At 53.3% G+C, this 12,205-nt stretch overlaps 1 protein-coding gene and 1 pseudogene across 3 annotated transcripts in view; both read right to left on the bottom strand.

Moving 5' to 3' along the window:
• The window catches only part of RNF144A (ring finger protein 144A), a 74,512-nt gene that overhangs the window by 20,565 nt on the left and 41,742 nt on the right, over positions 1-12,205 (bottom strand). The gene's annotated exons all lie outside the window — the stretch shown is intronic.
• Positions 8,004-8,100, bottom strand: LOC115944325 (U6 spliceosomal RNA; annotated as a pseudogene).

The raw sequence follows: 12,205 nt of genomic DNA on the forward strand, positions 1-12,205 counted from the left end.
TGGGTGGCTCAGTTGGTTAAGCGACTGCCTTCGGCTCAGGTCATGATCCTGGAGTCCCGGGATCGAGTCCCGCATCGGGTTCCCTGCTCGGCAGGGAGTCTGCTTCTCCCTCTGACCCTCCTCCCTCTCATGCTCTCTGTCTCTCATTCTCTCTGTCTCAAATAAATAAATAAAATCTTTAAAAAAAAAAAAAAAAGAAGATGAATGGGGGTGAACACCAGAAGTTATATAATATCCTTGCTGTAGGTTGGGGGAAAGTTCTCTCCCAAAGTTTGACAAAGGAGCAAAGGGGCATGACAGCATTTCAGACTGTCACTCAATCTGCAGAACCCTCATGCAAATGAGCCAGCATGTGCCCACAACCCCTGCCTGGGACGAGGAGGAAGGGGAGGCGGAGGAGGAGGGGGGCCAGTTAAAATGAGAGTCTGCTCAGGGGTACACTGTTGCTCAGGCTTCCAGGGAAGCAGGTGGGCTTCGCTGGCTCCAGCCTGGTTGGCTTTTACTTGTACGAGGCGGTGGGCATGGATCAGAGAGCCATCCCTCCCAGGACACCACTCGTGAACCAGGCTGACATCCCCCGACCCCTTTGCACACCGGCAAGAAAAGACCAGAAAGAAAACTGCATTCAGTTCAAAAGCAGCAAAGCAGGAAGCTAGAAATAGCTCTTCTGTACTCTCTTCACTTGCAGCAGGAAAACATTCAAGGCCTCACTTCAAAGGTGGAGGTGCAGGTGCAGGTTAGAGAATTGGGAGTTGAATCCATGCCAAAAATACAGTAAAAGAGCGAGGGAGAGCCTTGGGAATCCTATTGTCCAAGCCCTCGTTCTCTACATCACTCAGAAACAAGTGACTTCCACCAGCACGGAGCCGAGCGGCAGAATCAAACCAGGAGACAGGACTCCTAATTCCCAGATCATTGGAGTTGCCGGGCCACCCCACTGAGATCCCAGGGCTGCCTGCACTTATTCTAAAGATTAACTGGTGGCCCATTCCACGTGGCTGAAATGCTGGGCAGAGTGAAGGGTCAGGGAAAACACGCCGTCATCCTGAAACCATCTTGTCCTCAGCCAGACCCCACCTAAGAACCCCATTTATTTTTCAGTCTTAACCATCCCATCACAAAAGCTGCTCCGTTGTTTATTTTGCAACATTCAGGATCTTTTGGGTACATACACTGAACAAGATCAGGATTATCCCGTATACCAGACGGGCCTGTCATCAGGGCCCTCCCCAACCCCTGCAGATCTCAGGGTGCCAAAGAAATCAGGCCCACTCGAGAAACCAGACAACTGAAGGCCACACCTCACAGACTCTTGGACATCGAGGGAACGGAGAGAACACCCATCTGCACAGCCATCCCAGAGGTCCCAAGTAACTTCCGGGCTGGGGCCAACCTCAAGCCAGCTGGAGCTTCCAGAACAAGGACAACACAAAGGGGTGGCAGGAAACCAGCAGACAACAATAAAGTAAAATAAAATGATGATCAGTGCTTCTGATTTTCTACACTCACCCGATATTCTACAAGGTGCGTGCTCTCCTTCGTAATAAAACAGACAAAAAAATGTGGCAATGAAAAAAGACATGTTTAGGAAAATAAGGTAGAGCCAGGAGTGATTTCTGTGCACAAAATTCACATCCTCGAGGTTTATTTGCTTTCTTTAAGAAACATTTTTGTGCACTCGGTTTTGTGCAGGCCATGGCTTTGGGGGCATAAATGTAGCTCAAAACCTCCAACAGGGATGAGGGCCTGGGAGGAAGGACAGGAAGCACCAGGCCAGCTGAGAGGTCACAGCAGGAAATATTGTACAGAAAGAAGGCTCAGGCCACCCGCTTCCCAGGTCTGGTGGCCGAGTGCCGACCCTGGCACCACATGACCTGGGTCTCACAGGCCTGCAACCCCTGCTCTCCAGGGGAACCTGGGCGAGTCACTGAACCAAGCTGGGCCTCAGTTTCCACATCTACAAATGGAGGGCGACACCTGTGGTTTGTGAGGGCTGCCAGAACCAAGGACTGCAGACCGGGTGGCGCACACAACGATTACTGTCAGGCAGTTCTGGGGGCTGAGTCTGAGATCAGGTGTCCCAGGGCTGGTTCCTTCAGAGGCTCCGAGGGACACTCTGTTCTAGGCCTCTCTCCCCCCTGGCTTGCAGGTGGCTGTCTTCCTCCTGTGTCCCTTCCCACCGTCTTTCCTTTTGATGTGTCTGTCTCCAAATTTCCCCTTCTCATGAGGACACCTGTGAGCTGGTGCACGGCCCACCCCGGTGACCTCGTTTCTACCGGATTCCCTCTGGAAAGGCCCTGTCTCCACATAACAGCACATTCTGAGGTCCTGGGGACAGGACTCAGCACGTGAATTTGGGGACACACAGCCCACAGCAGTGCTCAGGGCCATCGTGAGGACCAGACACACGAACAGATGTGACACGCTGCTAACAGGGCCGGAACTCGGTCAGTGCTCCGCAGGGAAGGAGGACAGTTGCCGTGGTCGTGACCACTGGTGCTCCCTCGCGGATGACGAGCTGTCATCACGGCCAGAGCCAGGGACCAGCAGGCAGGAGACCCGAGGCGCCTGAGGCCACCTGCCATGGTGTCCCTGAACCTGGGACGTCATCTGACAGCCAGGCCTGAGCCACACTCCGCCAACCTCACGGCGTCCCTGCTGGGGAACGGAAGACGCTCGGGGGACGCAGCGTGGCGGTCACCGCCCGCTCTGATGTTTGAGGAGGGTGATTCTCGGAGGCGTTGGCAGGGGCCCTACCGGGTCCAAAAGTGAATCCTTTGACCTGAAGAAGAGTTACTTTGCTTCTCCCTAGACACTGTGGCTCAACTGATTTGTAAAAAACAAATTTCCAGGTAATTCTGGCTGCTGTTTTGTATGGCTGGACAAAATGACCAAGTCGTCAGGTGGGTCTGTCCCCTGTGAGAGACCAGGCCGGCCCTGCGGAGCAGAGGGGCTCCTCCACCCCAGAAGTCCTGCTGGGAAGCCTGGGGTCTCATTACTGCCAGGGCCAGAGGCCACGCTGTAATTACTGGACCAGTGTGCCATGTTCCCAGAATAAATCCTTGGTTTGCCCTGGCCAAGGAGGTGACTAGCAATGGGCGAAGCTGGATACTGCCAACCAGAAGTCTGTTCTGGCATTAATTCGACCTGCCTGCCTTCTGTGCCCTAAATGTTCATTGTTCTCCTCCTTCAACCAAAATAAAATGCAAATGTCCTTTGCCAACATATCCTAACTCGTGAGTCATCCCAGAGGATATTCTCATTGTGTAGCTTCTAATGCAAATAAGGAAAGCCAGACGGGTTCTAGAACACATATCCAGAGCGGCTGCAAGAGAAGACACTTGAGGAAGGGATCCGGGCAGGACTGGGCGGCTGGCCCCCGCCACTATCGCCGCTGCCGTCAGCCCAGGCCCTGCTGTCTTAGCCTCACACCGTGCCAGGCAACAGCACCCTGCTGTCCCCTCAAGCTCCACGTCACAGCTGCCGGGCCCCGGGGAGCAGCTGTGGCAGAGCATGGAGGGCCCACATTTAAAAGCAGCGAACAACAATCCCAGAACGTATTCCACGCCACGTGTGAACTGCTAGGAGCCTCGGGTCGTGGAGCAAACAACGCACCATCGGGGAGTCCCAGGAGGGCTGGGGGCGGGGCCGTGTGTGAGGACGCAGGGACGGAGGGGCCCCCAAATGCCCTGTGGATGGCTACAAAACTCATGACCCCGTTAGCAGAAGCCAAGCAGGAACTCAAGGGTCGATCTGGGAAAAGGGGCTGGTGCAGGGTAGACACACGCACGTGCAAGAACAGAGGGCTCCCGGGTGCCAACGCCCAGGAGGTGGGACCACAGGGCTCGAAGCAGGGAACCGGGCCGTGCGCCCATCGGGGATCAGGGCAGGCGCGGAACCCGGGCGCTCGCCCAACCACGGGCTCCCTCGGAGACCTGCGCACACAACGCCCCCCGCGGTTCTTACTCTACTGAACAAAGGAGCTTCTTCAGACCAGCCGGACCCGCTTCCAAAGCACTATGCACTGCGCTGCAGAAAGCCGGGGGAGGAGGCCCTCGCAGAAAAGGCATCGAGCTAATATTAACCTCTACCTTAAAATGTTCTTTTTATAATAGGCTGTTAGGGATATTTTGGTGATTGGGGATTTCGACAGTGGCAATTTGTCCTTCTCCCAAAACAAACCTCAAAGCACAGGCTTGCAGGTTCTGGGAAGGCCAGAGCCGCTCCTACCGACCAGACGGTCCCGTCTGTGTCTCTGCTGTTTTGGTCTCTGCATCCTGGGAAGACAACATCCACCATGTGGGGAATGAGCCCAACGTTAAAATCTTCCAGAGCCGCCCGGGCCAATGTGTCCCGATGAGACTCACAGGCTCGACCAAATCACCTCTTTTCTTACTAAATATAGGGCTTAAGAAACAAGACAAATGCAGGGCCTCACAGGATGGGGCACACAATGGCTTGCTGAGTGAATGCCTTCTCTCGGACTGAATGTGTGATTGTGGGGTTTGGGGTGTTTTCCTCTTTCTTTCTTTCTTTTTAAATAACACTAAACTTTTAACTCTCTCAAAACTAAAATGGACATCCTGTTTAAAAATGGGAAACAACAGGGCGCCTGGGTGGCTCAGTCATTAAGCGTCTGCCGTCAGCTCAGGTCGTGATCCCAGGGTCCTGGGATCGAGCCCCGCATCGGGCTCCCTGCTCCGCGGGAAGCCTGCTTCTCCCTCTCCCACTCCCCCTGCTTGTGTTCCCTCTCTCGCTGTGTCTCTCTCTGTCACATAAATAAATAAAATCTTTAACAAAAAAAAAAAAAAAATGGGAAACAATAAATGAAAACCCCAGTGAAGCTATACTGGTTGTGAAAACAGACATTTCCTTTTAGTATTACAAAATTAATTACCAAAAAAAAAAAAAAAATGCTATGCTTATTTCACTGTTTACCTAGAAATGACAGGGAAACGGCGTCATCTACGGAGTCCTGAGGACACAGTCCTGCACACTGCACCTCCAGGGAAGTCATATCCACATGCACTTGCTGTCTGCATGTGAAGTTTACACCCGCGTCCAAGAGTGTAAGAGGGTACCCAAACCCTCATAATGGTCCCCCAAACTCATCAAAGCCCTAAATATACAGACCTTTCTGTAACGGGGTAATTGAGAGAAAACACCCTCCCTGCAGGAGGGGGCTGGGGGCTGCCAACCCACTGACCTGACGTTTCCACCGGCCCTAGAGTGTGGCCTGCACCGAGCAGCTCAGCCTCCCGCCCCAGCCTCCAACACACCCCCTTGCAGCAACCAAGGACGCGTCCCATTTCCTCTCCTGGCCACATCACAAACCACTGTGTGCAGTGTTTTATGCTCCCTGTGATGCTCCACCCTGGTAGCGCCCGGCCCGCGGAGCCGAGCGAAGCTCTCGTCCACGCGCCACTCCACAGGAAGCGTCCTGCAGAAGTAGCCGGAGGGCTCCCTCATACGCGTGATCCAACTTCTACACCCCCTCTCCTCACACCCTCCTCGATCTCACGCCACAAGACGAGGATTCCACGGAAGGAGAATTCAGACCGAGGGCGGTATGCTCTCTGGCTGTTGGTTTTGTTGTTCGTTCCTTTATATTTCTGCTCTTCCTGCAATGGTTTCCTCTTATTGGGGCCCCGACATTAGTCCTTCTCCAACTCTGCCTCGGAGCTGGTCATGGGGGCCAGTCAGTGAGTGAGAACACGAGACTCGAGCAACTAGAGGGGCGGTTCTCAAATGCAAACCTCCCTACCGCGTGCACACTGCGTGCCCCACATTTTCCTCTCATGTGGGGCTGCTTGGGGGCAGAAACTATATTAAATTCATCTTAAAAACCCCAATCCCTCATCCAGCGACTGCACATAAAAGACATACAACCCAGAAACTCTGAGTTTTACCTCCAGATGTGTCTTAACCAGTGAGAAGTCTTCTCCTCTTTGATTAAAAAGGAAGGACAGAAGAAGAGAAGAAAGAAACACAGAAGAACGAGAGAAGGACAAAGGGAGGGAAGGAAGTTAAACTCCTTGGTTTATCTGAGCCTCTTCCCTTGTCGTGTTCTTTCATTCTGTCATTCTGGATGGAGGCCCCCAGGGAGACGGCATCTATGTGGATCCACACATTCAATTATACAGATTCGTTCTGAGCAGGGAATGAAGCAAAACAAAGTGGTTTCTCGGAGGAGAACAAGATGCCAAGAAGTAGTTTAACACATGACAAGGAATGTCTGGGAGCGGGGAGAGCGACATGGGTCCCCAGCTGAGCAGGACAGAGCCAGCAGGCAGGATGCATCTGATCAGGGTGTGCTGCGTATTAACTCCGGGGCCCAACAAAAAACTGAGTGGAAATTCTTTCATCTCCAAAACACACGGACATCTTTCAACCCAAAGACTCCTTGCTTGGCCAGTGAGGGTGAACATCTGCTAAACCAAAAGTCAGGCTTGTATTCTGAAGTATTTAACATTCCTTCCATCTGGGAACTCTCGATGTTACCTTGCCCCCTTCTCTCCAGACCCTGGTGTGTCTCTGTGGAAGGTGTAGTTCAGAAAGAAATGTCCTCACACGTCTCAAACACAGAAACTGGATTTCAGGAGTCAATCTGCTTCTCCTGGACTTGTTAGTCTGATTCCAGTCTACGTACAACTTGTCCCCAGTCTTCTGCTTCCACGCGTGTAGGATGGTCCCCTTATCCATCCATCTTTTAAAATTACCATTATGTTGGGGCGCCTGGGTGGCTCAGTTGGTTCAGCTTTCAACTCTTGATTTCGGCTCAAATCACAATCTCAGGGTTGTGAGATCGAGCCCCACGTCGGGCTTGGCACTGAGCATGGATCCCGCTTAGGATTCTCCCTCTCCATCTGCCCCTCCCTGCTCTCTCTCTCCCTCTCTAAAAGTTATAATAATAATAACAATAATAATAAAATAAAGTAAAATCATGCTCATGTGGTCTCTCTTCCATGGCCAACCCTACCACAGTTCAAAGACCTCCAAAGGTTCAGCCCGGGCCTCAGGATGGCACAAACCAGACGGAGAGCATGGGGTTGTCCAGTCGTGCACTGAAGACCTTCTGTGTGTGAGGGCCTGGGCTGGGCACTGGCTAAGGGCACCCCGCCTGAGGAAGCTTACACGTAGTTGATAAAATAACCCACGCGCCCAGTTAACTACATAAAATAGAAAGAATAATATTTGACTGATTGCCCAGTAAGCGTTAGCTATTTAAGTTTACGATCATATTACTATAACTATCAGCACAGTCCGAAGGGATATACACGTGGATAAACACCCTGACTTTACAGATGAGGACACCGAGCCAGAAGGTTAGAGCTCACACAAAACGGGACACGTGTTTATAGTAAGTGATAGGGATTTCCAAATGCCAACAGACACGACTTGTCCGCCTTCCACCCCGCCATCGAGGGACAGCAGCTCCGGGAGGTGGCATTTCCAGAGGGTCTCACCAGGAGTGCTTCACGGAAGAGGGCCCCCGGGGATCGGGGCCTTACGGAGCCCCCCACGGCAAGATGGTCCGCCAGAGTTCCCATTTACTGAAATAATCGTTAATGGCGTCCTTGCTGTGCGTGTCTCATCTCTCCAAACACATTAGCATCTCTTTCAAGCCGGATCTACGCCTATCTCTGGATCCCCAAAAGCTGCACTCACAGAGCCTTGAACAAAGTCAGTGCTTAATACAGAACCTAAATGAACAGTCGGCATCCTGAGACAGACAACATACTTTTACAGGAGTCCAACCTCAAAAATAAAATAGCTCCAACCATCAGAAAATAATTTGTTCTTTCCCGGTCAGAACTGTGCTGCATATTATCGTTTTAACATCTGAGTACAGCTAAAGGAAGAAAGGGTAATCTGAATGCAAATCAAATACCTACAAAGCAACCAACCTTTCTGTGATGTGATAGGGGCAGTAAGAAACCCATGAATTGATTTAACATGAGACGTCGGGAAAAAAAGCTATTTATTATTTCTCTTCCAACCACAGAAGTATCATGTGTTTCTGCGTGTCATCCTTGCGAGAGGGCCATGCTGATCTTCTCTGTATGGGCCCAAATTTTTAGTATGTGTGCATTATCACATGTTTTAAAAAGAGAAAATACAACAAAAGACGTAAGACAAATGATAAGCCCACAAACCAAGAAAGACATCAAGGGGACCAGGGTTATTTCAAACAGCAAAGTAGCACGCACACACACACGCCCCGTCAATTGGCATTACACTGACCAATGACCTCACACAATCCCTTTGCTGCCAAGTTCAAAATAAGATGCAGGCCAGTTCTTCCTTCACCTGAAGGAAGTAAATAAAACCACTTGTCAACATGAATCCGGGAGCGGTGCCGGGACCCTGCAACCAGTCTCCCGTGTGCACACACCGGGACCCCACGCGGGCTCGGACATCACAGGCATGACCGCGCCCTGTGCAGAGGAGGAGGTTGGGAGCCAGAGAGAAGAAATGAATGCGCAGAACAAGCCGACAGCTCTTCTAACTTCCATCAACCTCTCTGCACTCCAGCATTTCTGAGTCATGACTGCTTTCTCTTCACTTGGCAGACCGGGTCAAGTTCCTTTAGTTGTGTATGTCGGCCATCACCTTTCAGAACACACGCCGGCCACTCTCATCGCCCTGATGAAGTAGCATCTAAGGACCCTGGGGGCCTCCCCCCACTTCACTGCTCCAACAAAACAAAGGCAGAGGCTCCCTTCCCGGCATGCCTTCCACGCATCAGAAGCAAACTTCTGCTAGGCTAAGTTTTTAAAAATAAGAACTTAAGCCAGACTCTAAGCATTGTTCTGGAAATGTCCGAGAGGCTCGACTCTGCTGTAAGGATTTCCTTCCAAAGGTACAAACGTCCACGCTGCACATCCTAGCCCATCCCGAGGGAGAAACAGAAGAAAATAAAATCAAAGGGTTTCAATAAGCAAAAACAAAAACAACGCACGGTTTATATTCCTCCTCCTGTGTTTCCAAGTAGTTTTCCATCGGCCTCCACGGTCGCAGAACAGCCTCCCAGATATCACAGACAATCTGTGCATTTCTAAAGAACAACTGATTCTTAGAATCCCAGAATGGGAGGGTTGGGCGGGGGGGGGGGGGGGCACTTAGGAAACAAAGGGTCACAGCAAGGAAGTGACACAGAGCTAACCTCGTGGGCCCCGCATGAGAGCAGGCGCTGAAGTCAGAGACGTGTGTCATGCCAAACCACTCGGGGTCCAAGGGGCCTGGGTACCCACTTGCTGCTCCAGCCACCTACAGTTCCCCAGAATGTGAGCAAGCAAGTGGACCGCAGAGTCTCTGTGTTCTTAACCATCAAACTACTTTGCAAATGTTCCCTGTCCCACCCCATCTCTCAATCCCTCTGCTTCCTTTCTACCTTGCCCCCCAGCCCCCTGGCAACCCCTAGGCAGTGCTCTGGAGAGCAGGCTGTGAAAGAGGCAAGGCTTCCCAGACCCAGAGACATGGGTGGGAGAGCTCCCTGGAGCTACAGGCCGGCTGGGATGCTTCTGACGGAGATCACCAGCCTCACCGGGAGCTGGGTCTGGGCCACAACAGTGTCTTTTGCAGGATCCGGTTACCCTATCTCCCACGGGGAGTGGTGTGTGCTTGGGACAGGTCTAGGGTACTTGAGTAGGACTGTCACATGTCCTCCAACCTCGGGGACTAAGAGATTGGCCAGGCCAGCAGCCAGCTCTGCTGGGCAATGACCGTGAGCCACACGTGGGCTCACTGAAAGCATCATTTAGGCGGCTAGCCATGGAGTCAAGGGAACACTCAGCTTGTATCCAAGGGCCTTCAGAAGGCCCCTGGCTCTCGGCCGTGGTCTTCACAACCCACCCAGCAGCGCCCTGGACACCTGACCCTGGTCACGACCCAGACGCTCTTCCCCACCCTCTCTCTCTCTCGAGGGTTTTGTGAGGGAACTGGCCTTTCACCAGCCAGAAGCTTCTGATTCACATGCTGAGCTGCATGGGCCACTTTCGAGGGGAGCATGGAAGACAGCAGGCCCTCACCGCCCTGTGAGGGGACCAAGGTGTGCAAAGGAAGCAGGCAGGATTTGGAGCCGGGCAAACGACATTACCTATGGGTCAGCCACGGAACCAACCTGTGGTGCCAAGCATGACCTCTCTGGGTCTCCATTTCCTTCTGTCCAAAACAAGGTGGAAAGGCCAACCTCCTAGGTCACCTCAAGGAATCAAGCAGGTTACACGTGCGAAGTGCCCAACAGGGCCTGGACAGAGGAAACTTTTCCCTCACAAGTTACGGCTGTCGCAGTCATGAGCTCATCACAGAGCTGAAGGGGAGAGAGCTCTTAAACTTCTTCTCAAAGAAAAGACACCAGTGTTCCCTAACAGTTAATTTAACGTGTCCCATGCTAACTGCAAGTACTTCTGAGACGCGGTCAGTGGGTGGGCTGCCTGTCCCTCCCCGCTGTAGGTGCAGACAAAATTCGCCCTTCTGAGCACACGGGTGAAAGCCACGACCCATGAGGGGACGCAGGCCGGGCGTCAGCTCCCTCGCAGCCTCGATTCCACGGGGCTCCTGACACGTCTGAGCTAATGTCCACGGAGACCAAGCAGAGCTCTTAAAAACGCTGCCCGTGACCCCTGGCGTGCGGCTGGAGGACAGGGAGAGCGCAGAGCCGGGCCCTGTGACGCCAGCAGGAGGCCGGCCTGGTGCGGGAGGGTCCGGCTGCACCATGCAGGCTCGGGGGAGCAGAGCACAGGGTTCTGAGTCCTCTACCCCAGCTCAGACCACACGCCCTAGCTGGTCTGCAAACAAAAGAGAAAGAAGACGTTCTGCCGCCAGAACAAAGCGTTCTGTAAGCCCGTGGCCTGCATGAGCGCTCAGGCCCCCGCGGTCTGAAATACCCGGACGGTAGCCCCACAGCCACGCACAGGGTCTCGGTCTGGTGACGCCACCCACCTTGTCAGCCAAAAGGAGGTAGGCGAGGAACACGGAGCACACGTATTTCTCTGACTTCGGTGTTTTCAGGCACGTGCCGCAGAGACAGCGAGAACCACCATCTGCGTCCCTGCCCACATTCCCAGGAACCACTGCCCTACCGGGAAGGACCCTTTGGGAAGTCCTTTATGGCCACAGGGACACTCCCAGAATAGTGGACAACGAGGCTGTGGCCTGTCACAGAAGAGCCACAGCAAAGTGCTCCAAACACGCCCCCACGTTCAGGAGAGAGTCGGCAGCGCGACGGCTGAAGGCGCGGGTCACGGCTGACTTCCGCAACTTCCCAGAGCACCTGCAGCTCCACCAACCAGGGGCTTCAGAAGGGGGTCTCACGGGTCACTTCCTCGAGGTGTATGCTGACAAGTCTACACACAGCTAGACCGTTTGGGTCCGGAACTTTCTCTTTAATACGCTGCCCTACGAAAACTCTTCTTTCTTTCCAAACCAGGTGACAGCTAAGGGGGTGGGGACAAAAGCAAGGAAGGCTTGTCCTCTCTTCTGTCTGGGCTGTCTCTGTCACAGCAGTTAGCAAGCCAGCCGGGTTTTGTCTTAAAACACCCCTTCGACTCTCTGGACCTCTGGCCAGTCTTTCGAGGGGAGCAGCAGGTCGGAGCAGTGGGGCTGTAAAGGGGTGGCCGGGGCGAGGCACAGCGGGACCGGGTTCCGGCACCCCACGGGAGGCGCACGTGACCACCTTCTGCAAGATGGCTGTGTGCTTCCATCTGTCACCTCCCAAAACAACGTGACGAGCCCTGCAGCGGTCCATGCGTTCCCTCCATCCTAACCGCCCACCTGAGTCTGTGATGGCCTCATGGGGCACAGCCTGGATCATCAGGCGGCCTCGGCTGCGGCCTCCAGAGAAGACACTGAGAACCCAGTATGAGGCTGCTCAAAACACTGGGACTGGGCAGGACAGGGTGGGATCGAGATGCCCGCAGCACCTACAAGGTGGGGAAGGGGTACAGCACATAAGGACGTGTCTTCTACTTAAAGCCTTTGCAGAGCTGGGTCTCCGAATATACCCTTAGGTGTTCTCTAGGGTCTCAGAAGATGCCCAGGACCAGAAGCCCCACACAGTCCCAGTATTTAGAGATATGACAGTGTTACTTCATCCCATAAATACAAGTGCGCGAAGCTGCTCGGAAGAACACGGGGACCGACAGTGGCACCACCCCCTGCAGACTGTGCATCGGGCACGTGGAGCCAGGACCACCCCCTGCAG

Source organism: Leptonychotes weddellii, chromosome 10 (assembly GCF_054177405.1).
Source record: "Leptonychotes weddellii isolate Sample4059 chromosome 10, ASM5417740v2, whole genome shotgun sequence".
Taxonomy (NCBI): Eukaryota; Metazoa; Chordata; class Mammalia; order Carnivora; family Phocidae; genus Leptonychotes; species Leptonychotes weddellii.